The sequence below is a fragment of the Phyllostomus discolor genome, chromosome 8 (assembly GCF_004126475.2).
Source record: "Phyllostomus discolor isolate MPI-MPIP mPhyDis1 chromosome 8, mPhyDis1.pri.v3, whole genome shotgun sequence".
NCBI lineage: Eukaryota > Metazoa > Chordata > Mammalia > Chiroptera > Phyllostomidae > Phyllostomus > Phyllostomus discolor.
Window position 1 is genome coordinate 313,666 of NC_040910.2, and position 26,704 is coordinate 340,369.

At 51.6% G+C, this 26,704-nt stretch overlaps 1 protein-coding gene across 1 annotated transcript in view; it reads left to right on the forward strand.

Moving 5' to 3' along the window:
• The first annotated feature begins 1,656 nt into the window (after window positions 1–1,656).
• ANK2 (ankyrin 2) overlaps window positions 1,657–26,704 on the forward strand; it is a 253,938-nt gene continuing 228,890 nt past the window's right edge. The window contains exon 1 of the mRNA XM_036031726.1: window positions 1,657–1,799. The gene's annotated coding sequence lies outside the window, so the exon portion shown is untranslated. The remainder of the gene's footprint in view (window positions 1,800–26,704) is intronic.

Genomic DNA, 26,704 nt, shown 5'->3' on the forward strand with positions numbered 1-26,704 from the left:
AGCCAGAGGGAAGGGAAAGAGAAAGGGAAAGAAACATCAATGTGTGGTTGCCTGTCATGTGTCCCCGACTGAGGATGTGGCCTGCAACCCAGGTGTGTGCCCTGACTGGGAATCAAACCAGCAACACTTTGGCTTGCAGGCCCCTGCTCAATCCACCCAGCCACACCAGCTAGGGCTATTATTTTAAAATGTTCAAAATTATACTTGTGAAGTAAAGGTGAGCACGAGGCCAACAAACTCTAAACAAAATGACACGTCTCAAGTACAAAAAGATATTTTCTCCTATCTTAGTTTATTAATATGTTATTTTCCACAGAATAATCATGAAATATGAAAACCGCTGGTTTTCATTACTTTGTCTTTGTTTCTTACATTTAAAGTGAATGGTGGTATTTTCTTTACTAATGCTGTGATATCAGTATTTGGATAGTCCATACATATCCTATTTATTATCAAAATAGAGTATTGTAGTAATAATCTATTAATCTGCAAGATCACTTATCTAATAACCCATGTGTCGGTTTACGTATCATATCTAAGCACCAGTGTGTTTTGTATAAACTTGTGCTTTCTGAGAAGATGCCCAGGTTGCTCGTGACGGGCGTGCCATATGCGTTCTCTGGGAAAACTGGTTTCCATTGGTCTCTACTGGGAGTAAGCCCTAGGAACAATAAAATCGAGCCATTCACTTATTCTCTACGCATCGAACACCTATTCCGTGTAAGTTGCTGTAAATGCCACCAAAGCATGGTGGTTGCTGAGTTTACAAGCTAGAGTGGCAGGTCCTGTTTTTGTATAAATATCTGAAGTGCAGTCGATAAAGCAGGTTCTCAGGAAGTCATGCAGGTAATGCAGATGAGAGAGAGAGAGAGAGAAGAATCCCATTCTGGTCACCACTGCCTAGCTTGGCTCTGATTATGCTCCATAAAAGCTTCACATTATAATTTTGACTGAAACTTTAAAGGTTACATTTATCACCAACCATCGTAATGGTGTTAGGATAAAATGTGGCTTTATCAGCCTTCCGATCCAGCATTGGACACAGAACACCTGACACGGAGCCCTGATAAAGCCATTACTTCCCCGACTTATCACAGAAATAGGAGCCCTGTGCCAAAGGAAAACCTGCCCGAAACGGAGCCGAGTAGGTGATGAGGGAGTGGGTGCTGCCCGGTGAACACCAGTGTGGACAGCGCTGCCCACTCCCTGTCTGTCTGCTGGGCTGTGTGGCTTTGTTGCCGTGCACGGCCTCGGCTCTGCACGGGCTGAAGCCGGGCCGACCAGTTCCCATCAAGTCCACCCGACACCCCCGGTGTGCTATTGTGGCTTGAACCTGTGTGCACGGCCATAAAGGCGACGATGCACGGGTGGTGGGGGTCGTGATCTGCCAGGGACATCCCCCCCACCCTGCGGCAGGACTCCTGAGGTCCAGAGTCGGCCGGGAGTCCAGCCCTTCCCTCGGGCTGGCCCAGGCTGCCCGTGGACGCCCAAGGGGCGCCCATCCTCTGTGTCACCTGCGTAGGTCAATGCTGAGGCTGCCCCTGCAGGGCTGGCGCTGCCCGCGGCCCGGGCTGCGGGGCTGTCAGCCGGTGCCGTGACGTCAGCGCGGTCACGTGGCGCGCGGGGCGCGGACCGGCCGCGGGGACTGGCCGGCGCACATGAGCGCCGTCTCGGCTGCAGCCGGGACGTGGGCGCTGCCGTCTCGGAGACCTCAGCCCGCCGGAGCCGCTGGAGCCGGGCCGCGCCGCTCGGGCCCTCCCGCTGCGGGACTCGGCGCCGGCACCGAGGCTGCTGCTCCCGTAAGTGCCTCAGGACCCGGTCGGGATCCGGGGTCTCGAGGGGGTGTTGCTGGGACCGGCCCGGGCCCTTTGTGGCCGCGCTCCCCGGATCTGGGTGGGGCTCCCAGGCGGCGCCCCGGGCGTCCCCAGCCCGGGCTGCGGAGTGTCTTCAGGGGCGCGCCTGTCTGATTTGCATGCTCTGGGCTTGAGCTTCAGGGCGGGTTTGCCAGGGCTGGTGAGAGCGAGTGAGCTGAGACTCCCGGACACGGTGAGCTGTGCTCTCTGACCGGTGACAGGCAGGGGCTGCGTGGCGCCTGTCCCCCGTGAGACCCTGAGAGCACAGTCAGTGCTTCACTTCCCCTCGGCCTTGGGTTTTGGGCGTGGGAGAGGACGCAGGGCGACCCACCGTTTCTGGTAAATTGCGACACCTTTTAAATGGGCACGTTGATCAGAGGTACCCTCGGCTGGCCGGACAGGTGCAGGCGTGGAAGGTGATGGAATCCTCTCCTTCTCCCGTCAAACAGTCTTTCCTGCTTGAAAAGCGGTGGAAGAGCGGGGGAGGGAGACGGGGGGCGCTTTCCGAGCCCCATCCATGCTGTTGTGTTTCTGCTGCCCAGAGAGAGCATCAGCCGCACGCGCGTGTCAGCCGAGACTCTGCCATGTTTAGGTGTGGCTTCCGCAGAGCCGGAGCTGCTCCTCTCCCCGCACCTGGCTCGGGCCTCGGCACCACGTTCGTCTGAAAGGCGTGTGCTGCAAGGGGCTGTGCAGTGGGCTTCAGGAGGTGGTTTGTTTGCCGTGAGCACCTGACAGAGCTCTAGGCCGGCAGGGGAGATTCCGTACACAAGACAATGAGCACATGTTACACAGCGAGACTGTATGTCTTTGAGCCCTGGAAAAAAATTCTTTTGTTTTGCAGGGATAACTCTAGTCTTTTCTGTGAGTGTCTGTGGAAACGAGGTTTGGGGCCACAGACGGGGCCCAGAACGTGCAGGCACTGAGGCAACTTTTGGGTGGGCAAAGGGCCGGGCTTCTGCGGGGCCGGCTCCAGGGGCAGACAGACAGCCCCAGGGTGGGAGCTGGCCCCTCGCGCAGAGCTGAGGGCACAGAGGTGCCCTGGCCTTGTCTCCACTGAGCAGCATCAGCACCAAGTGCACGCACATCTGCTTCGCCCTTGAACCCCTGGCAGGGCTGCCGCCTGGAATGAGACACAGGGGATGCAGGTTCCCTCACTGCCCCACCCAGCCCCTCCCTGGTGCTGGGCAAAGCTGCCTCCGTGCTACAAGGGCTGCCTCGCTGTCACTGTTGGCGCCTACCAGAAGCTGACGGGCGGGACACGCAGCTGTCCTGGGGGATGGAAGGGCACAGGGACCGTGAGGGTGCTCCTCCTGCCCCACCCTCGGACACCACACCCCCTTTCCTGGCCAGAGGCCAGAGGCCATCTCCCTGAAGGGGCCCTGAGCCACACCCGTGCCTGGCCATTGCTTCCTGGGTGAAACCGAGGAGCCCTCATGTCCCCGCCAGCCCCCCACACCTGCTGCATTCCTATAAAAAGAAATGGCAGAAAGTTGCTCATTGCCCATCGCCCTCACACGTGCTCTGTCTAACCCGTGTCTGCTCTGCTCTGGCTCCTGTTGGTGGCGGCTGTGATCGGTGCACGGGGCTGGCCACGCCCGGACTCTGCCTCTCAGGGACCACTGCAGCCAGGGGCTTACAGTTGGACAGACGGACAGACAGATGGGTCCTCCCTTCCTCGACAGACAGAAAAACTGGGTCATTCCATGTGTGACGAAAGCAGAGTCAGGACCAGCACTCAGACCCCCCAGTCTTCAGCTCAGTGCACCTTCTGCAACCACAGAGTTTAGGGAAAGAGCGTCTGCCTACAGAAGCCAGTGTTTTCAATTTCGGGTTGCTTCTCATTGAGCTGTGGTATTGCAGAGTAGTAAAATCACTGCTATTGCACTTTCCTAAGGATATGTCGGGATAGATTACAAGTCCTTTGAAAGGACGTGGAGCCCCGTTTCCTTAGGGAGCAGCCTGTGCATGCCTTCGAGGGTCACGTGATGAGGTCCTGCATGCCCATCACTAGATTCCAGTCTTGCCTCCCCGGAGCGTAGACCCTGAGGAGCAAAGGGGTTGTGTTCTGTTGGGACGATTCAGGTACCTGAGGACGTGGGGCAGCTTCGTCCCACCTGGGTGGGTTTCTGTGTCGTATTAACATTCTTTCTTTTGGCAGGCCCCGTGCATGGTGGCAAACTCAAAGCGTGTAAGAGATGTTTAATTTAAAACCAAGTTTCAGCTTAGTTTACTTTCTTTGGGTTACTGCTAGACTCCAAAGAGCTTTTCAGACGAATTTTCACTGATTGAATGACAGAGTGTACAGATCTGCACACACCTCCTCGTCGGGTGCGGGGGTTTGCCGGGTGCTGAGGTGTCCCACAACGGGAGCAGAAAGAACCTCGTCTGTGAATGACTTGTCTCGTCTTGCTCAGGGTGGGATTCCCATATTTGTTTGGAGTCAATATAAGTACGAGTAAATGCACACGAACCATATCTATGTCAGTGCTGTTTCTCCAAGCAGCACACGCGTGTTTAGACTGGGAGCTGCTTCATTACATTTTCAGAAACCCTGGCTGCAAGATGGAGGCCGCTGACTAAACCCTTACTGTGCACTAACCAGTGGCTACTGGTCAGCGCGGCGGCTTTTCATTCTGGACGTGACACTAGGGGGATATATTGGGACTAATTAGTTCTGGTGGCTTGAGTGGTCTCGACTGGAATAATTGGAGCCCTGTTCTCAGGAGCCCGCACTGTTCAGCTCAGAAACAAATGGCTGCATGTGTGACATTTCTAAGTGGCGACATCTTCAAGGCACGCTGTGGCTGACTTCTTATTTTAAGTTCCAGGTTGTGGAGGGGGAGAGAAAAGGATGTTAGGCATTAATGTTAAGACTATGGAGAGACAGACTCCAAATGAAGATACAGCCTTTTTGAAAAAGATGTAACCAAGAGGAAATGCGAAGACGACGTTCGCAGAGGCTCGGTGGAGACGGGCGCCTGTCTTCTCGAAAACTTCACTCTTTCAGTCTGGGGCGCCTTCAAGGCTCCATTCAGGCAGAAAGCACAAGCACATATGTCTTGTAAACAAAGCAACAGATTAATGTTAATGCCAATGTGTTCACAACTAGAGCCAAAAGCTTTCCAGGGTTGTCGCAGTGCGTGGGGCTCCTAGCCCCGAGTCCAGCTCCGGGCCAGGCTGTAGTCCGCATCCCCTGGGAGCTGAGGCCTCTGGTGACTGTGCTGGTAAATCGGGCGTCCCTGACCCTGGCCAGTGGGATTTATGGTTGATTTTCTGATCATGAAGTTGAACTGCTGCATTCTAGTCTGTTTTGATTAATGCTGATTTTTTTTGAACAATCTTTTAACCCTAATTTACGCCCAGCTGCCTACATTGCTAAGCAGGGGGCTTCCCTGTGAAAGCTGCATCTATGTGCTGTCCTTTGGGCTTCAGGTTTGCTGTGGGTCTCCAGCGAATCTGTCCTTGGTCGTGATGATCGGTGGCACAGCACTGACCTTGCAAGCCCTGATGCACACAACGTTTGAGCAGATTTGGGAGACCAACAGACCTGTGTGTGTCAGTTTAGAAAAAGGCCGTCCACTCTCCATAGTCGAGAAGAAAATGCCGTCATTCAAGGCCTAGACTTCGAATTTGTGTTTTGTTGACATTGTTAGTCTCTTATCCCCTAGTCTTACCCCGTGGGATTGGCACCTTTTGCATCAGATTAAACTGGTTTTTGAGGAGGCACCATAAGTAATAATAGTGAGAATAATAGCAACTGCCTTATGCTGAACACTTCGTTTATTCTGGGACATTTCCCAGGTGGTCAGCTGAACTTGACCAAAGCACCTGCCTGTCTGCTGAGATTCCAGCCAGGTCTTTCTCAGTCCAAAGCTCGACCTCTTGTACCTTCGGCTGTAGAGTTGTGTACACAGACATAAAGGTTGTGACAAAGACCTTGCCCACACACGGCAGGCAGACCTGGTGAGGGGCGGGGTGCTGACTTGCTGATGAGGGAGAATGCCTTGGTTGTGCGCATTTCAGTGTGTTAATAAAATGCATGGTTAGAAGACGGGGACAGTGCTTAGGAGTAGTGCTGACCTACTCTGTGCTCCTGATGAAAGTGACACAAGTCAACAAAATTTTATTCTATAGGATCTTATTCATAAAAGCATAGTTCTTTCAACTTTACCCCAAACATGGCGGCTCTAGAGTCAAATTAACTTGCTGTGCAAGGATTAAGGACTTCCTAAATGTAATCAGTGTCATGTAATGCTCTAGTGAAAAGACTTCCCAGAACTCTGTTGCTGCAAGTTTGTTATATTTTCCTCCTGGTGCATCAGTTCTTGCCCCCTAACCTGGCTGGTCACCTGTCCACTGACCTCAGGGTTACCTCTGTCTTTCCAGAGGATGTTGCTCGTTCACCAAATTGCGTCCACTGAGAGGCCCTGCTGTCTGAAGGTATAAGCGAGGATTTGAAACTTCCAAGTAGGATACGTCTGACATTTTAAGACAATACATTGTGGTCAAACAACAGAAAAATAGAAAACAAAATCTAAGTGATCCACACTGAGCTGCTTGGGCCTCGCTTTTAGCAGAGTGATTTCTCAAATCCTTGGCTGGAGCAAGCGTTCGCAGCGCGTTGTTGGGGGCTTGCTTGTGACCCTTCAGGAGCGAGAGAAAGCGGGCTCCAGAGAGTCTCCAGGACTAGACCATCCCCACCTTGTGCTGGGACGTCGACCTGCAATCATAACTTCTCCTGTGGCTTCGCGTCACGGGGTTTTCCAACAGAGGAAACATTACACCGTCCCTCGTGAGGAGGGATGCTGAGTCAAAAAGTAGATTTTGCATCATTTTATAGTCACATGGCTATTTTGTTTTGCCTAGAAAGGATGATTGTTTCTTCATATTATACATTTTATGCTTACCAAAACTTATATATAAAATATAAAAGCATATTCTTTCTGGATGTAAAGTGACTTGTAGAATAATACCGCAGAATTTTAAACACCTTATCCTGGTAGCGCATGGTGTTCAATTTCAGAATAAACTCAATGCTGTGAGAACATTTGGCCCAGATGTTACTAAAAATAATTGTTGCTCTAAAATTTCTCACAGGGAGTGACATTCTATGGTTATTATGCTGGCTTCATTGTCCATTTCAATTGGAAAGAAGAAATTTAGAAACAGTGTTAAAAGGAGATGTGTTGGTGCTTTTGAAGGTTGCGACACGCCCGCCATCCCAGTCACCTCCGCTGCTGGGAGGAGACAACGGTGCCCTTGTGCCGAGGCCTTCACTGAGCTGTGCACCTTGTTTAACTTTTAATTTGGAGAAAAGGCACGTCCCCCAAGGACAGCTCACCAGAAGGACTGCCTTCCTCACTGAGTGGCAGGCGGGCGGAGGGACAGGACAGCACAGGGTCCGAGGGGGGTCCTCTATGGACATGGGGCCTCGTGCCCAGTGTGAGCCCCCAGAACAGTGAGCAGAGGCCTGCCCTTCCAAAGAAGACAGACTATGGCAGTTTTGAAGTGGAGTGAGCCAAACCTGAGGAAGTAGGTAAGGGAGGAAGGCGGTGGGCCCAAGCAGCACCCTTTCGGACCACAGGCCCCCGAAGCCCAGGACTCCAGAGTGTCTGGTTGGACGGGTGGCTGCAGAGTTCTGATTTCATACAAACCGGGGCACTCGTCCCATACCAGTCTGGTAAGGCACCAATGCTAGATCAGCCTCAGCCCGGAATGATAATCACGGCTGATTAGTTAGTGATACATGATACACCCAGATGGCCGTCCCTTTTCTCTTGTAACTGATGAATGATTTATGGTTTTGAATGTATAACATACTGTCGTAAATTCAAAAGATTTCTAAGGAAAAATAAGTCCTCCTTCTCCCTGGTGCTTGTAACTTGTCAAGCATAAATCGTGGCATTCTGCATGTACTGCTCTGATGTCTTGGGTATTTTTCTATCTCAGTACATACAAAGTCGACTTATTCTTTAAACAAATGTTTTACTCTGAAAAATTTCAAACATGCAGAAAATCAGGATGTATAATGAACCCCACGTACCTATTACCAGCTCCATCATACCTATCAATGTTTTGACAGCCTTTCAGTGTATTATATAATACAATATAAAAGAATTTCACTAACTTTGTTAGGTGGGATAGTGGCCTGGTGGTTATGTAAAAAAGCTTCCTCATCAATAAAAGATGCATGCTGATCTATCGATGAGTGAAATGATATGCTGTGTGATGTTTGCGACTGACTTTCAAGTGCACCAGAGGGAAGAAGCATGTGTGGGAGGAATAGCTTGAACCAACATCAGCAAGATGTTGAAGTTGGATGAATGTGGAGTCATTATCATATTTCTCTGCTATTGTGTGTGTTGGAAATTTTCCATGATAATACATTTGCTAATCTGGTTTCATCTATAGCTTCCCTTTTTTCTCAGGAAATTTTAAAACGACTTCTAGCTATCATATAATTTCACCCATAAATATTTCAGTGTGTATGCCTAAAACATAGAACTTAAAAAAATCACTACCGGGCCATTATCACATCTCAGAAAAGTAACAGTTCTTAATGTAATCTGAAGTCCAGTCTGTTTTCCAGTTTCCCTGATTTTCTAAAAAGTGCCTTTTAATAGTTGTTGTGTTTGAATTAGGAGCCAAACTGGGTCCATGTATGGCATCCATTAAAACGCTTTTAAACCTTAATAATTCTCTTCCTTAGAAAAAGCCACATGAGCCCTGGCTGGTGTAGTTCAGTGGACTGAGTGTGGGCTGTGAACCAAAGGGTCGCCAGTTCGATTCCCAGTCATGGCACGTGGCTGGGTTGCAGGCCAGGTCTCTAGTGGGGGGCATATGAGAGGCAACCACACACTGATGTTTCTCTCCTTCTCTTTCTCACTCCTTTCCCCTCTCTCTAAAAATAAATAAATAAAACCTTTAAAAAAAGCCACGTGTTGGTTGAAGGAGTGAGGTTATTGTCCAGTAAAGACCCTCCGTCTGGGCTTGACTGCTTCCTCCGGGTGCTGTCGCCCACAGGTCGAGGCCATGGGCCCCTGGTTCTGAGATGTCATGAGGTTCAGGCTGCATGTCTTTCGCTAGAACCCTCGGGGGTGCTTGCTGGCAGGAGCTCCCGCATCTTGGGTTTCCTTGAGTGATCCTGAGATGGGCATCGGTGAGGCCAGTGTCTGCCCATCTGCTCACTGCCAGGCCTCCATTAGCATCTCGCCCGATGCTGTCGGCACCAGTGCGTCTCGCTGCTCAGTCCAATGCCCCAGGACGGGCTGCGTGGGGAGTTCTAAGGCTTCTGTCCCTTTTGGGCTGGTTGCCTGGGGCCGTCCCACGGGAAGTTCCTCTCCTTGGCTTTTTGATGAGGCCGAGGACAGTTGGTTTGTTCTTTTTATTGTACCAAAATTTAACTGGCCACATATTTATGGATATTTAGTGTTTCTTTTGCTGTTTGGTTTAAATATTTTTCTTACTGTATATCCTCACATACTTATGTATTTACAATGAGTAGTAATATGGAGTTTTAAGGAAGTTATATTTTAGTAGGGAAGTCATTATTGGATTTTTTTTTTACTACCTGCATGTTAGTTTAGTATGAACGGGACAGTTACAGTGAGACAGATTTGTAATGTAGCCCCGGATCACCTACCACTCACAGGACCTTGGGCAAGTCATGCTTTCTGAGTCTCCTTCTCTTCCTTCATGTGTCGGGATTAGTAACAATAGCCAGTTCCTTCATTGCTTTGAGGGTTGAATAAAATCACCCGGGGAAAAGCTGCATTGCTCATGGCACAGCCAGTGCTCAGTCAGAGAGGCTGCGCCGGCTCCCCGACGGCTCCCCGACGGCTGAGTGAAGCCCAGGTGGAGCCCACGGGACAGGCTCTGGCGGGGGACGCTTTTCTCTGCTTCACTTTCCCGCAGCCTGAGTAGTCACGAAGTGCGTTCTTTTCACTGGGCTGCCTTCCGGAATGAAAAAGGAAAACAGAGAAGACAAACCTTGGCTGCCGAGAAAGAGGCCGCCCAGCGGGAGTGCCTGCCGGGTCGCAGCTCCTGGCCTGGGCCTCCGGCCTCGCTGTGCACACTCCGCCCAGGAAGGAACAGGCAGAGAGCACACGGCGCTGCGGGGAGCCTTGGAACCCAGTCCGTCCTCTGCCCCACCGTGCTTCCCAGTCCGGTTTTCGGATTAGAGAGGCGTCCTGATGTAACTCAATCTGTGTTGCTTCCTCACTGTCTAAATTCCGTGTGGGACTTAAATAGAATCAGGACCAGCTAGCGCACCCATGCAACATTCCTCTAGAACAGGGGGCCTTGGCCTGGAAGCTGATGTGCTCAGTTATTTTTTCTTGAGACTCGTGGGAAGGACCCATTTGGGTTCTCTCCTGCCCGTTTGGAGTTTCCCTCCCCCACAGTCATTGCCTGTGTGACGGCTCAGCCTCATTTCTCCACTGCCCTCCTTCCCCGCAGACTTCAGGCTTCTAGCCTCTCTTCTCCCTTGTCCTGCCCTCACCTGAGACCCTTTTAGCCCTCAGGAGCACCGTCCACCTGTCTCTGAAGTAAGGAGGCATTTTGCACCTTTGTCCACAGAACGGGGTGCAGCCAGTCCCTCTCAGCACCCGCCCCTGTCCAAATATTTCCTGCACTTGGCTCATTGACCCAGGGGTTTCGGGGTGCAGGCGGCAGACAGGTCCAGTGCTCTGGGTTGGGCCGGAGCTGCACACGGTCTGGTGGCAGCCGGAGCGCAGGGCACACACCCAGACACTGTGGCTGCTCCGTGCACTGCTTTCACAGAACAGCGTGCTGTATGCTGGCTCTTTACAGAGGGCAGCGCTAAATATGGGCCCATCCAAATGACTTCTCTTCCGTAACGAAGTGTGGTTAGGTGCAGACGAATGCCGTGTGCTGTAGTAACTGAGATTTGGAGCATCACGAACTCTTGGAATGGCACTGCTGACCATGTGCAGAGTGAAACGGAGGGAAAGGCCAGGGACTGGGAGGCTCCGCACTTTCTCGGCTCTTTCGGATGCACCCCCAGCTAGTTCAGAGCTCACTGGCAGCAACGATGCCTGCTGTGCTCTGGGTGGAGATTACTTTTTGATTGAAAAGTAATTTGATTACTTTTCTCCTGTGTGACAGGAGAACTTTCTTCTTGTACATCCTCCGTACCTGGGACTCTTCTGAGGAAAAGCTCTCGAAAATGCCCATTTGTGGTCTTTTCCTGCCAGGTGTGAACGCCTCTGTGGCATTGCCCCCACCTGTGGAGAGGGAGTGTCCGTCTGTGCTGCCCCTCATTCGTGAGCAGGGACTTGCCCAGCGAGTCCTGTGTTCTAGGTCTGGGCCGTGGGCCGAAGGACAGCAGGAGGTCTGTGCACTGGCCTGGGGCAGGGTGGGGCGGTGGTGGGGTGACCCCACTCGGGACTGGCATTTCTGAAGGCTCACTGGGGGGACCTTGCCCGGCTGGAAGGAGCTCCAGGACACAGGCTGCTGTGCTTGTGTAAGCCCTCTGCCCACCCCCAGCCCTTGAAAGCCAGTCCTGGTCGAGGGCAGGCTCCACAGCCTGTTCCCGGTCAGGGGTTCGGTCGGGAGTGGCAGGTCGGGGCCATCAGGGCCAAGGGCTTGCATCTGAAGGGAGCCCATGATTTAGCCCCGGGGGTCTCTGGGGGGTGGATACAGCTGACAGCTAGTACTGTGGGGACTCATCAGGGACAGAGAAATGCGGAGATCACACAAGGCTGACACCATGCAGCGTCTTGCTGTGGCTGAGTCCTGGCCAAGCACCTCGCACGGGCAAGTCCAGTCAGCCCAGCAACAGCCTTAGGAGGCATCCTCGCTTCCAGACGAGGACACGGAGGTCCTGTGGTGCTCAGAGTTCCCTGCAGAGCCTGATTCTGGCGCAGGTGTGAGCACTGGTTCTTGCCGGCTGGTCCCGGAATGCTCCCCTTCCCTGCAGCCCACGGAGGACACCCGGAAGCCCAATCAGGGCTGGCCTCTTGTCTTGGAGAGGAAATTACATGCTTTTTGCTGTTACCTATAATCTGCACGGTGTGATCAACTCCCTACACAAAATCTGGCCTCATCTCACTGCCCAAAGTGAAGGCCAGACACACGGTTTGTACAGACAGACACAATATGTCTTAGTCTTTAGACAAGTCTGTGATCAGACAAACAAAACCCCTTGCATGGTTAGAAGGCGGAACAAGTTTCCAGTTTATTGGATTCGATTCCTATTTCACATTGGATGTCGGAAGGCTTTCATGTTGTTCAGAATTGTGGATACTTACAAGTTTGAAACTATTAACAATGAAAATACTTTTGAGTTGTGTCTGAGATTCTGACAGGAAAGAGCTATTTGACTCATGTTCTTTCTCAGAAGCCATTTGACATTCTTCCTGTTGTAGTGGATGGCAGACCCTTGGCTGGCAGACAGGCTTGAAGGTGTCTTGAATCAGAAGGAAGTCAGTGGACTTGCGATCACTGTCTTCTTTCTGTAAAATGATGAGGAAGAGGCCTGACATTTCCTGGAAATCTCGCCAAGTGCCTTGGCAGTGTAGACGTTTTCGTAGCCACCTTGTTGGAGGAATCACACCCACACCCACCTGTGCTCAGGTGCAGGTTTTCTGCCCAAACACTTGCTTTTCCGCCAGCAAGACCCTCGTCCAGCTGTGTCTGCACCTGTAGCTTCTCTGAGGGCCTGGGCGAGGCATGGACTTCCTGTCGGGCAGGAACACTGCGGACCCCACTGGGTAGCCAAACCCCAAATATTAATGTAAGCTCATTATTTCCCAATAACAATCATATATGCATCTTATAAAAAGTTTCAGAAGACGTGTTTGAAGTAAAAGGTGAATGGCCCTCACCCCAAATTATTTTCAATGTCAACAGATATCTGGTGCTTCTCTTAAAGTCACACTCCCACAGAGGAAAGCGATAGTTCAAACCTCTAAAAACTAGAGTCGTTTCTTTACTTTTTACCATGAAGACAATCTGTGAGTGTCCTGTGGCTGCTAAAACAAATTTCCACAGACTTAGACGCTTAAAAGGACAAAGTTATTACCTGACAGTCTGCAATGCAGGAGCTGGAGGGCAGGCAGAGCCCTGAGGGTCTGGGGCCCAGCTTGCTTCCCTGCGTGGTCTGTGTCCCGGCATCACCTGCATTTCCTGGCTCCTGGCCCCGTCCTCCATTCTCAGGGATCATCACTCCGACCTCTGGTCCATCGTCACGTGCCTTCTCCTTTGCAGACCTGCCTGTTCCCCTCTGATAAGGACCCTGCGATGACATGGGCCACCTAGGCAATCTGGCCATGTCAAGTCTGCAGTTTAACCGCATCTGCAATGGCCCCATTCCACGTGTGGTCCCAGCTGCAGGTGCAGGGTTGGGACATGGGTGTCCGGGGAGGGGCATTTTCTAGCTGACCACAGAGACGTGCAGTTTGGACTCACCAAGGGGAGTCGTGTGGGAGGATGCCTGTCATGTTGGCTCTTCTCCCTCAACCCTCCTTTCTGTTTCCACCTGAAAACCAGGTGGTCTCCTATCCGATTTCTCTGAGAACACCTGCAGTCATGCTTCCAAACTGGAGCTCTGGGGGCCCTGAAGTGTCGAGAGATGGTTCACCTCAAAGAGTGTTCAAATCAGAGGGAAAACCCTGATCCTCCGCTCCACCCACCCTCGTCTCCAGTCCGTAGGCACTCGGGGCAGGGACTCGGAATTCTCACGGTTGTCCCTGATTCCAAGTGTACAGGGCCCGGCACAAATAACACCCTCTTTTTATTACAGAATCTTTTTTACAAAACCATAAGCACGTGATTCTGTAACGTAACAATATCACACTCAAGCATACCATATGACATTTTAGGTGAAATGTTCAAGTTCAAACTATACATTATTAGACCTGTATTATTGCCGTGCCAACCATACTCAAGAAGGCCTTACTTTGGCCAGATCCTGATCTTTTGTCTTTTAAAAAGAATGGTTATTAACAATCTTCTCAAGGATAGCAGTGTACTAGGTTTGGCAAATATCCTTAATGCAGTTTTTCATTCTAAAAATTATATCACCCTGGAAAATAAGTAAAATAAAGGTATACTACAGGTATAATGGATCATTAGCTGATCCATCTATTCATATCTTTGCCTACTTAAAATCTGAGGAAACTCATGAGGATATATATATATATATATATATGCACTCCCCCCCCACATATATAATGAAAAGTTAAGTAAGAATAGGTAAGATAGTACGGCATAGGAAAGATACGGGTTAGGAAGTAAAATCAGTTCAGGGAGAGCCTGGTTCTGAAGGATATACATGCCACTGAGCAGATGCATTTGCTGGGGAGGATGTTCATTTGGTGCTGAGCTCACTGGAAGGCTCTGAAGGAAGCAGTTGGTTATTGGATTTCAGTATCGGGAAAATTTAATGTTGGTTGCTCACATGAAGTTATTCCTTACAGTAGGACCAGAGAGAACTTCTTTTCATAGGATATCAGGGCTTTACTGTGATATGAAGATAGCATGTTCAGCTTGTCTTTACAATGCATTTTAGAGAGAAATTTCTTACGTTACCCTCGGTTTATGCTGGGCACTACGCCCCCTCCACCGGCGTGACCCGAGTAAGGGGTGCGGCTGTAGCAGGGTGGACAGTGGTTCTTGAAATCCCATTCTGCTAACAGATTGCAGAAGAGCCATCAAACATTTCGTGGAGTTTGTACTCAGCAATGAGTGTGGGTATAAAACCCCACTGGCAGGTAGAAGAAAAGAAAGTGGAATCACGCAGAATCGATGGTGTAATTGCTGGAATAAAGACATCGCATCAATGTTCGGTGTTATCAGCCTCCCGAAGGTGGGACTGAAGTGCGGATGAGCATCCGGAGTTGGCTGCTCTGCCCTTTGTCTGCATACGTAACTGCCGAGTGCAGCAGACTGGACTTGCCATTGAATCAGGACCATCAGTGAAACGTAGGCTGTCTGTCTCCCTTAGGTTTCCATTTCAGTTTCCCTCAGCAGAAGGAAATGGGCTCCAGTGAGAATTCAGGGACCAGTCACCCCAGAAAACGACGACTTGTAAGGAGGGTGAGCACGGAAACCGCTGAGCCGGGCGCCTGTGGGAGGTGGGTGCTGGGGTCTCAGCTTCGGGGTGAGGTCAGTGCAGCCCCTGGGACGTGACATTGCTGCTCAGGTGGCATCTGTGAGGGTGCAGTCATCTGGCCACAGGTGGCCTCAAGGACAGCTGGGGCGTGAGCGGCCATGTGATCACCCAGTTTAGTACCTTGAAGGGGGAGGGGGTGGGCCCCTGGGCACAAGTACCTTCAGCCCTCTGATTTACAGAGGTGACCACGTGGTGATGCCTCCCCCCACTCCTCCCCCCCCTCCCCCTTCTCGGAGTTCATGGGACTGTTTTCACAATCCCCTTTACTGAGGTGTGACTGACAGGCGAATTTGTGAGGCAGCTCAGGTGCACTGAGGACTGGGTGGGTGTGCACGTTGTGAAGGCCTCCCCCCCCCGCCGGGTCATGAACACGGGGCCTGTCTTCTTCTGTGTGTCCCGCCGACACCTCAGACCGAACATTCGGCCAAAACCAAACCAGGCCCCGCGTCTCAGGGAGAGCTGACCTCTCGAGCGGGAGCCCTCTGCGTTCCCCGAGACCCCGCACCTCGGCCCCTGGCAGCTGCTCCCCAAGCTCCACATGGTGGGGGGTTGACTCCGCCCTTTGCCCTCCATCTGGGTCCTTCCAGGCCCTGCGCAGCTCTGTGCGTGTTAGTGCGGAAGCCTCGCGGCCGGTCTCCAGCCCGAGTCGTTTCCCGGACGCCGGTCTCTCCGCGCAGACACCGTGTTGACCTTTCGGGAGCACGTGTGGGGCGTGACCTCATTCTCAGGCTGGAAAGTCTGTACTGACCCTCCATTTGCTGCTGCGGGGCTTCTTTAAGTACAGTTTATAAAAAAAAAACCCAAATTCTGCCTCAAACTCCCCAGTCTAAAAACTATGTGCAACTTTGTGTGTGAGCATGTCCTTCGAGTTTCGTTTGAAAATCATTGGCCCACAGGGTTTTAATTCAATGGCTTCTAGGGACTAGCAGGCCCTGCCCAGCCCAGTCGCACTGACTGTCCCAAACTTGTCTGGAGTCAGTGTCTCCACGTCGTCCCTGTGGTCACAAGCGCGAACTGTGTCCTGAGTGTGGCAGGGGCCCCGGGTCGGCTCTTGGCTGGGGAAGGGCCCGAACGCTGGAGCAGGGGCCTTCCGTTCCTCACCGGAAAAGGGGTGCAAGGAGAGCGTTTGTACCAAGTACCCAGGACACAGCAGAGCCTCCAAGTGTCAGCCCCCGCCCTCCCCCCTTCCCACACGTCACTGCTGTGGTCTCTGTGACTCCCACAGGAAGTGGTAGTTTCCCCCAATCTGTGTGTTTGTAGCTGGAGAGCTCTTGTTGTGTTTGTGCCTGTAAGGGGTGGCCTCACCTGCTGGACTTGACTCCGAGCTCCTCGCAGGCAGGAACCCTGACCCACCCGTGCGCCCTGGTTCCTGGCCACACAGACACAAAGCAGTTGAATTGCATTGAAATGGATTGAAGTGGGTTTACAGCAGAAAAATAAAGGTCAGCTCGTTTTCTTTCGTCCAGCCCACCCTCCCCGGGAGACCGGGCCAGAGTTAGTTCGATGGCCGTGTGCACTGCTCTGTCACGAAAGCTCAGCTTCGGACCCTGAACGTGAAGCAGCCGATGGTAGCAGCGGCATCCGCACGCCACCCTCGTCCTGCAGCGCTGTGTTTCGGCTTCGGTGGGGAGAGTGTCGCTTCTTGCTCGTGCTCACGGAACCTTGCGAGGGACTGTCAGGGGCACCTGCAGGGAGGCCATGTTAAAGGGCTGGCATTTCCAAGGGACCGACGTGGAAGAGGCATTGGTGTGCCAGACAGTCACACCTGACGGTGTCATCGGCTGATGTGGGAGAGGACGTGTGGCACAGGTGACAGCACGCACGCCCGGGACAGAACCTGGCTCAGTGTCAGCCTCCCTGTCTTCCCCCAAGTGCACAGTCTTCTCCCTTTCTCTCTTTAACGTGGTGAGAGCAGGTAACGTCAGAGTCGCCACTGTGACCGTTTTCAGCGTATAGTTTAGTGGTGTCGACCGTGTTCACATGATCGAGCATCAGATCACTGGAATGTTCTTGCCTGTGACAGTGAGATCCTACTTTCAATAAACAATGATTTTTCCCTCCCTTTCCCTCCGCCCTTGGCTCCCACATTCTTACTTTTATTTTTTTCCTAATCTTGACGGCTTTAGACACTTTCCTGTGAGTGGAATCCTGTGGTATTTGACCCTTCGTAACTGGCTTATTTTGCGTTGCATGATGTCCTTGAGGTCCATCCGTGTCACAGCAGGTGACGGGATTCCTTCTCTATAAAGGCTGTGTGGTACCTCGTGTGTGTGCCCCCCTTCCCTCTATCCATTTACCTGTCGAAGGACATTTGGGTGAGTGTCACTTCTTAGCCATTGTGATTAGTGCCACGAACGTAGCTGGAAAATATCTCTTCAAGTCCCTGTTTTGAATCTTTTGGATAAATACCCAGGAGTAGGATCGCTGGATCAGATGGTAATTCTACGTTCTCATTTTTTTGGAGTAACCTCTACGCAGTGGCTGCGTCATTTTTCATTCCCACCGACAGGGCACAGAGTTCCAGTTCCCCATCCCCACTGATCCCTCCTATTTTGTGTGCTTTTGATCATGGTCACCCAGGTGGGGAGAATCTCAAGTGGCTTTGATTTGCACTTTCCTTGTGACTAGCAATCTTGAGATCTTTTCATGAGCCTATTGGCCCTTTGTGTGTCTTCTCTGGAAAAATTTTAAGTCCTTTGTTCATTTAAGTTGGATTTTGTTGTTGAGCTGTGTAAGTTCCCTACATATTTTGGATATTAGCCCCTTACCAGAAATAAGATTTACACTCATTTCCTCCCATTCTGTTGGTTGCTTTTCGCCTCGCCGATGGTTTCCTTTGACAAGCAGAAGTTTTAAGGTTTGATGAATTGCTCCCACTTGTCTGTTTTTAGTTCTGCTGCTGTCATATCCAACTTCTGTATCTTTTTCATTGTTACTAGTCATGCAGGTGTGAAATCTTGAAATTATCTTTCTTTCTCCTCCTTGTCCCCTATAATTAATGGTTGCCTGAGATCACTCAGTTGTATAGTGGTTCTTGTATTCATTTATTCATGCATGCACGGCCCCATTCATTGATCACTGACACATTCATCTTCTCTCCACCCTGCACACCTGGCTCAGCCCCCTCTGGGTCCCTCTCCTCCCCCCCCCCCCCCCCCCCCCGCCGATATCTTTTACGGTTCTGGGCTGGTCAGTGGGCTGCCTCTCATTGATCCGCCTTCAGAAGCTCATGTCTAGTACACATCTGTTCAGATACCGCGTTTCCCCATTGCTGACCAGAAATGTCTAAATTTTTCTGAAGCTGGCTCCAATCTCCCTTTCTGGCTTTACCTTTTGTGCCTTTCTCCCACCCCCTCGCAGGTTTCGAGTTTGTTCCAACAGTGTTGGTTGCTTTGTTCCCACAGCGCCCTGTGGTTCCCTGACTTGTCCGTGTGGGAGTGTTCTAGGGTGCTGGACCCCCGGTCCTCTGTTTCTCTGTCTCTGTCACCTGGTCTTTCTTCTGCGTCACTTCTCTGAGCACAGCTTCAGCTCCGACCCACGTGCTGAAATTCCCCAGACCAGCCCCGCGTTGCCTGGGGGACGTTACAGAGGATTCAGGGGACCAATGGCCAGCACTCACCGCCACACCCAAGGTCTGAGCCAGCGAAAGGACAGACCAGGAGTGAGACCAAAATACCACCTTTATGATGAATAAAACCCAAACTGGCAACTGTGGCTTGTATTTGTGAAAAATCAACTTCCTCATACTGGATCTAAGATTAGTCCCTGTTGAGAGCAGGTCGGGTAGAGCGAAGTGTCCTTCCTGCTGGCAGTCGCCACCCAAACGTGCAGGGGAAGAGAGGGGAAGTGAGAAGTGTGAGGCCGCCCAGGCGGTCCCAGGGCCACGGTCAACTCCTTGGGAGGAGCTTGAGGGGGGGGGGGCGGTGAGGCTGTGGGGCTCCACCCTGGACCCGCATCCTCCTGAGGGGTGGGCGGGGCACACTGCAGGGGGCAGCATTTCTCCCTTCCTCTCTGATTCTTCCCGTATTTCCTGTTTGGGACTTCTGAAAATTCCTCCCACACGTCCTCGTTAGGGATTTCTGTGCACGAACAGGTGTTTACAACGTATCCTAGTTAAGACTCTGATGTGTTCTTCACTGGATAGTAAGACCCCTTGGTGAACCCCAGGTGACAGTTGGAGAACAGTGCTGAGGGGTGGGCCGCTCTCAGTGGGGCACGTGGCCCCTGGCCCCCGGCCCCCGTCCGGGAAGCGCAGGAAGGAATGAAGCTCCAGAAGGCATTTGGAGAAAAGACGTTGTCATCTGGGCACATTGATTTTAAAAGAAAACATTTGGGTGCATGTAATATTTAAAGCCATTTTGTGGATCTCTCTTCTTGGAAAATAAAGTAAGTTATATTTTTGTAATGAGTCCACTGTGTCCCTGATGTGTTTGCCGGAAGTCGAGCTGATTGGGAACAACAGCCTAAGCCGAGGTGCCCACGCCAGCAAGGGCTCTGGAAGTACCTCCTTGCTGGAGTTCAGTTCGCAGAAACTCGCCCAGGAAGAAGCTCTGCCACACGCCCACACCAGGGTTTCCTTTCATAAACACGGACCGAGAGGTTGGTCCCCTGAGCTTTTATTGTTCCTGAGTTTGTCGTTAAAAAGCTTTTCCCTTGTTAAAAAATTATATTTTATTGATTATGCTATTACAGTTGACCCAGTTTTTCCCCTTTTGCCCCTTCCACCCACCACTCCCCACTCCCTTGGGCAATCACCACAGCTTCTGATATTAGAAGAGCCACTCTTGCGAGTTAGCTAATCAGTTGTGACTTCCATCTTCCTGAGTATTTTGGACATTTGGGAACAGTGGGAAATCTAGATGAAATAGGGAAGATCTCTTAGTTCGCAGGATTTCACAATTCAGGAGAAGGTGCCATTTCTAGGAAGGGTCACGAGATGGTGTAGAAATAAACACCTTAAACTACACAGTTTCATTTGTTCATTCATTCATTCATTCACTCAGTTACAGGAGCAGACGTCGAGGGTGGGAGGGCTCTTGCTGATGACAGCCAGTGGAGTCACGTGTTAGGAGTGGGGAGGAGGAGTCTGGCCAGACACGCTGGGTGGGGGCCCCTCTCACCTGCCTTCACTGGGCTCTTCAGTCCAGATGAGCTGGACGCCCAGACTGAGGTTCTGTTGAGAAGAGGACTCCAGGGAGGAAAAAGAAAGACAAACGACTCGAAAAGGAACGTGAACAATAGACATGTGGATGAGATTGGGTTTTTTAAGAAATGGAGGAAGGCATCTCTGAGGCTTATCGATTGTTCACACTCTCAGAGTCTGCGAAAATGTGCAGTCGTCCACCTGCCAAGGTTCCCATGGCCTTGTTACATAACCTGTCCTCGCCCCACCAGGCTGTGGCTCGGAGGGCAGCTGCTCACGGTTCTGCTGGACACGTCAAACCCGTTAGAAAACATTCCTCCAGTCTTCTCCCGTGCAGTGGGTTTAAACTTACAAGGACAGATTTGCCCAGAATTTGGCGCATGGATATGCCAAGCCTTTTACACACACACACACACACACACACACACACACACACGGCACGAGCCTCTGGTTTTGATAGAAGAAATAATGTATTTCTCTGCTGCAGCGATTTATTGAGTCACCTGCTGCTGCCCAGAACTGGGCTTGGAGTGTCCGTCGCCACGCAGTGGAGGCAGGTGGGCAGCAAGGGACCCAGAATTCCTCAGGCCCCTGTGCGTGGTCATCTGGGGGCTGGGGATGGTGCAGGGGGGTGGGGCCCCCCTGGGAGTGCCTGTGCTGCCAGCGCTCGGATGTGCAGCAAGGGTCACCCTCTCTCTTGCTCCCCTGTCGTCACCCACACGGGACACCACATGGACACCCACCCAGAAGTTTCCTCAACGGGGATGTTCTGTCCGGTGGAAGGTTCTGAACCCTTTCGCTGGATCAGGTGGCAGATACAGAACAAAAGAAGGTCTAGTCCCAAGAGCCCAGCTTGTTCCGCTGCTGGTGAGACGCTCGTTCACCGTGCAGGGCGCCTGTCGCCCACTGTGCGCAGCCAGTCCCCTCGGCACCAGCCCCTCACTCATCTGGTTACCACGAGACCCACGTGAGTTAACCCCCCCACCCCTGCCACAGATGCGGGTGGACACGCTTGATGTTAACACAGCCACTTTGAGAGGTGGGACTCCTGGAGCGGGTTTGTCCGCTGCCACCCACCCCACCCCTCACCCAGGAAATCACGATGGGCGTAGGTGAAAGCCCGTGTCCAGCCGCTGTCTGTCCCAGAGCCTTTGGAAGTGGAGACACGTCCAGCCGAGGGCTGAGCAGTGACTTGGCCGAGTTGTTTCTGGGCAAAGCGACAGGGAGAGCTCAGCGTGTTCTCAGTCGCACTCCCTCAAAGCACTGTAGTTTTGCACGAGATGATCAAGATCACTTGTTCAGTGTTTACACTGAAATGCCCTGCCTTTCCAACTCAGGGCTCTCACTGTGTGCCTTCGGGCCTGGGCAGGGGTCAGGAGCAGAGGCCTAGGGGCAGGCCGGGCTCTCTGAACGACCTGGCCACAGCGGGCCCCTCCTTGTCCCGGAAGGCTCCCGGCCCCAGGGGAGGGCAGCTGCCCGGCTGCAGCTGGCAGCCTCTCTGGTCTCTCAGCTGCTGCCAGCTCCCCGGGCCAGAAGCCAGAACGCTCCGTTCCGGTGCCCGTGGTCTCTCTGGGGGAGTCTCCAACCGGGAGCAGGTCTGGGTGCTTAGTGGCAGCCACCCGGGACCACCCACCCGAGCTCCTGCCCACCCGGCTGCTTGCAGATCGCATGGTTGAGGGGGCTGTGCTCACACATACAGATGCATTTTCCGAAACTGACGACCTTCATTACCTGAAGGAGACTAATAACCAGGTGACATTTTGGTTGTTTACTGAAGCGTCTGTTTGCTCCCGGAGGAATGTGCGCTGGGAGCCCTGCCGTCGTGGACAGCCCCCTCTGTGCCGCCACGGAGCGCAGCCCCTCCACGGCAGGGCTGTACCGGGGCCCCAGCAGCTCGTCTGTCCCAGGGGCACCCAGGGGAGGGGTCCGGGCAGTGGGCCGTCATTACAACCCCCCGTCAGACCACAATGCAGGTAGCCTCCCTTCCTGCGTCTCACCCACGGCCTCTTGGTGTCGTGTTTGCCATTGACCATGACCCCAGCACTTAACACAGGGATTTTTTCCCCTTTATTTGAACGCCAGGGAGTAACTGAGAAAGCCTGGGCTCTGGACCCACCCTGCTCTGACTGGAAAAGACACTTGAACCCCGAGGGCCTTAGATCGAGAATCTGGAAAAACGAAGTGGTAGGAAACAGTGACTACGACACCTTCCGTTCTAAAATCCTGCCCCTGTCTATTTTACAGAGCAGGGCAGTGCTTGATAAATTAGGGGCTTGCTTAGCTCTGCGGGTTAATGAGCACCAGTGGAACAAATGAGGAGTGAACATGTCAAGTGGAAAGATTCTTCAGTGACTACGTGTTGGCCGTCGGCCTTGCTTTCCCAGGGCTGGAGGCGGGGGCTGCTGTGGTGTGGGGTCCTTGGCCAAAGGGCTCCGAGGGAAGAATTGCTTCCTGTTAATAATCCTGCTGGACTGTTCCAATGGCAAACAAACTCTGTCGACGTGACCGTGCTTCCGAAGCCGTGCTTCTTCGGGAAGGCCGGTGATGCTGAAAGGAGCGAAGCACCGAGATCTAACCCAAGTGTGACCAGGAAACCACCGGTCAATCTCAGAAGCAGCTGTGCTGGGCGGCTCAGCGCTCCCTTGCCTGAGACGTGGGGCCCAGGACGAGCACAGGGGCTGAGTGCCAACTGGAGAAGGAATGGTCTTCCTGGAACGGCCTTTACCCTCTGGGCGGGAAGCCACAGACTTAAAGAAAAGGGCCGTTGCTTGACAAAGACCTACGTAGTGGGGCTACACGGGAGCTCTTGGGTTCGTGTCTTTTAGGGAAAGGAAAGGTTGACGTCGCCTAAGGACCGCTGACTGGGTCGGAATTTCTTGGCATCGGGAACTTCTACACCCGTCTCTGAGGAGCAAGGGTTCTCCCAGAGGCTGTGCCTGTCCAACAGACCAGGATTTAGCCTGAGACCCCGCGGGGCCTGGGTTACCGCGCTTCACGGAGGTCGTCTAAATCTCCTTTCCCACATGCCTGGTTGTCGAGGCCATTTTCACCTGCTAAACACCTGGGCTCCGGAATAAATCATACATGGGTCTTGAATCCAGGCGCACAGACGTCAGCCACACGTACACTGAAAAGCTCGTTGCTTTGGGGGAGTTACTTGAGGATGGGCAGGGTTCCTGACAGGGCTCGGTGCCGGCTGACGCCACCGTGGTGACCCAGCTCACCTGACGGGACCCCTCGTCCTTATCTCGGGCAGTGTTTTCAATGTGGCTCTCTCAGGGTGGCAGCCTTTTATCATAAACGTGAGTCGAGATGATTCTTCTTTGTTAGGAGCAAACAAGAAAGCGAAAAGGCGATGAGAGAAAAAAGAGAATGTGGGCGGGACTCACAGGCCGGGGGGACAGGCTAAGCAGGTGTGTCCGCAGCCCTGAGCTCAGGTCGTGGCGGCTGCTCAGGGACTGGGGCGAGTTGCTGAGCTCTGCATCCCGGCGTCCGCCTCTGAAAGGGTGAGGGACGCAACCCGGATGTCTGGTGTGACCCCCCCCCCCCCCCCCCACTCACTGCCAAGCACCAGAGAAGCCGGGAGCCAGCGCCCCTGCTGCGCTGCCGTGTGACAGAATCAGGAACAGGGCCTTCGCCTAACGTACACGTTTCGTTCCTTTTAGCATCGTCGAGAGATGTGGATGGTTTGTCCCATGAGAACCCTTCTGAGCTGCTTTGTAAACACCACCTTCTTCCCGTGACAGCTGGGCCGCACTGTTTCTGGAGTGTCCGGCCCGGGCGGCAGAGCTGTGGTCTTTGGGGCACTAGTGAGGGCAGCTGGGTGCCAGGACCCATGCTTTTTTACAGGACTTTTAAAAAGCAGGGCGGCAAAACCAGTGGGAAAATGTTTATGGGCTCTGGCTTGAGCCCACACCCTTCGAGAAGGGTCATTTCTCTTCAGGTTAGAAGGAAACACAACTAATCAATCAAGCACCCGGGGTGAGGCCCTGTTGCACATGACTGTCTTGTCAGATTAACTAGTTTTTTTCTTTGTAGGTATTTTACATGTTTGATTCAGAAAGCATTTTTAAGGTATGAGATACATTTTTTCAATGAATAAAAAATTTAAATGAAAACCATTTGTTCTAGAGGGTTCAGGGAATTCCAGGGTTTGAATTTTCCTGTAAATACAGTATTTATACCTAAAATGCCACACGCGTACATTTAGTGATGAAGTCAGGTTTTTGGAATCCATTAAATGCTTTGCGATATTATAATTTATTCTAAGGTTTTAAGAGATACTAGTTTCTACATAGTCAATGTGCTCGTACCTGAAAATCCAAAGGGTGTCTCAGGGGAGGAAAAGGCTCAAGAAGCTGGCTGTGTGTGGTGGTGGTGCGGCTGAGTTAAAGGGTTTTGTCTCTCAGATATTCTTCTTTAAAAATTTTTAATGATCATGTTTCACTCCTGAATTAAAGTTATTCCTGATTTCATGGAACATGTAATAAAGTCAGTAGCCTATGATTTCTGCATTATCTTAAAGGTTACCAAATCTTGTTAGTTTAAATCTCACGTAATTTTGGAGAAAACATCTAACTTTAGAGTAGCTTTATATTTTGATGTGACGACTATAATTGGTCAACTCCATTTTGCACATGATGAGGAAATAATGAAATATTTATAAGCAAAAGGTCAAACATTACATGGTCAAGTACTGTTATTAAAAGAACCAACGAAAGGTAAAGGGCGGCACTGTCAGGGAGGCCCAGAGCCTTCCATTTATGTGGGGAAACACACAGCCAGAAGACCAGCCTCCACGCAGAGGCCTGGGGGCAGGGGCGTTGGGAAGGGCACTCCGGAGAAGGGCCAGGATCAGTTATAGAAGGAGGAAAGGTTTGAAGTAGCAGGGGAGGACCACAGTCAGGGCTCTCTTCCACAAGGGAATACATTTCATTCCTTTAACACTGAACAAAGTCGGGGTCAGGTGCGTACTGATTCTCGGGCCACCTCCCAGCACTGTGACATCGTCACACTGGGGGTGGCCGGCCGGCCGGCATTTCATTAATGGTGAGGATCTTATTTTAAACTTCAGCTGCATTGAGGTGTAACTGAAACATGAAATGTAAGCTATTTTAATGTACACCTTGGTGATTAGGTGAACGTCTGCACTGTGAAAGGGTTCCTCCCATCTGGTCGACTTTCACACCGGCCAGGATTTGTGGAGCTTTTTCAGAGGGGCGTGCCAGCATCTGCGAGTGTGACTTCCCGTTTGTGTTCCTGCACTAGCGTTCGATTCCAATCAGCAACGGCACACTCTTACTCATGTAGAAATGGTATATAATACATGAGCCACGAAATCTACCATTTTAGGGTGTACAATCCAATGCTTTTCGTATACTCCCAGAACTGGGCAGCCAACACCACCGTGTGCGTCCATACCTTTCCGTTCCCCCAGAGGAGACCCACCTGCGGACAGGCCCTCCCAGTCCCCACAGCCCTCGAGCCCGTGGCATACTTCCTTTGTCTATGGACGTACTCATTCTGGGCGTTCCATGTAAATGGAGTCATGAAATACGTGGCCTTGGTATCTGGCTTTATTTACGTAATGTTCACAAGGCCCATCCACGCTGTCCTGTATTAGTCTCCCATCCCTCTTTATGTCTGAATACTACCCCACCTTATAGATGTGCCACTTCTGTTTATTAATTTGCTGGTTGACAGACCTTTGGATTGTTTCTGCCTTTTTGCTCTTATGAATGATCCTACCATAAATTTCACGTGCAAGTGTCCTGTGGAGACACGTCCTCCTTGCTCTTGGCTGTACCTGGCAGTGGCGTTGCTGGGTCACATCCTGACTCCGTGCTGGGTCGCAGGAGGAGCTTCCAGACTGCTTTCCAAGGAGGCTTCCCTGAGTCCCGTCTCTCCACACCTTTGTCAGCAGGTGTCGTCACCCGACCTTTGCTTCCAGCTGGCCCGGTGTGTGTGAGGTGGTGTCTTGTGGTTCTGACTTGCCTTTCCTAATGACGAATGGTGTTGAACATGTTTGAATGTGCTGATTGGTTGTTTGTCACGTATTTATTGGTTATTTTTATATCTCCTTTGGAGTAGTGTTTATTCGAATGGGTTACTCATTTGAAATGGAACTATTTGTCTTTTATTATTGAATTGCAAAAGTTTCCTATGTAATAGGATGTTAGACTCTTATCAGATATATGATTTGCAAATATTTTCTTCCATTTCTTAAGAGTGTCCTCTGACACACAAAGCTTTTAATGTTGATGAAGTCCAATTTAACTATTTTTCTTTTATTCTTTATACATTTGATGTCATACCTAAGGACTCCTTGCCTACTCCAAGGCCAAAAAGATGTACACCAATGTTTTCTTCTAGGAGTGTTATAGTCCACTTTGAGTTGATTTTTGTGTATGGTGTGAGGTAGGGATACAATTCATTCTTCACACGTGGCTGCCCACTGTCCCAGCAGCATTCGTTGAGGAGACTCTTCTTCTCCCTTGAGCAGCCTTGGGATCCTTGTTGAAAATCAGACACTGACCACAGACACATGGGTTTGTTTCTGTTCCATTAATCCGT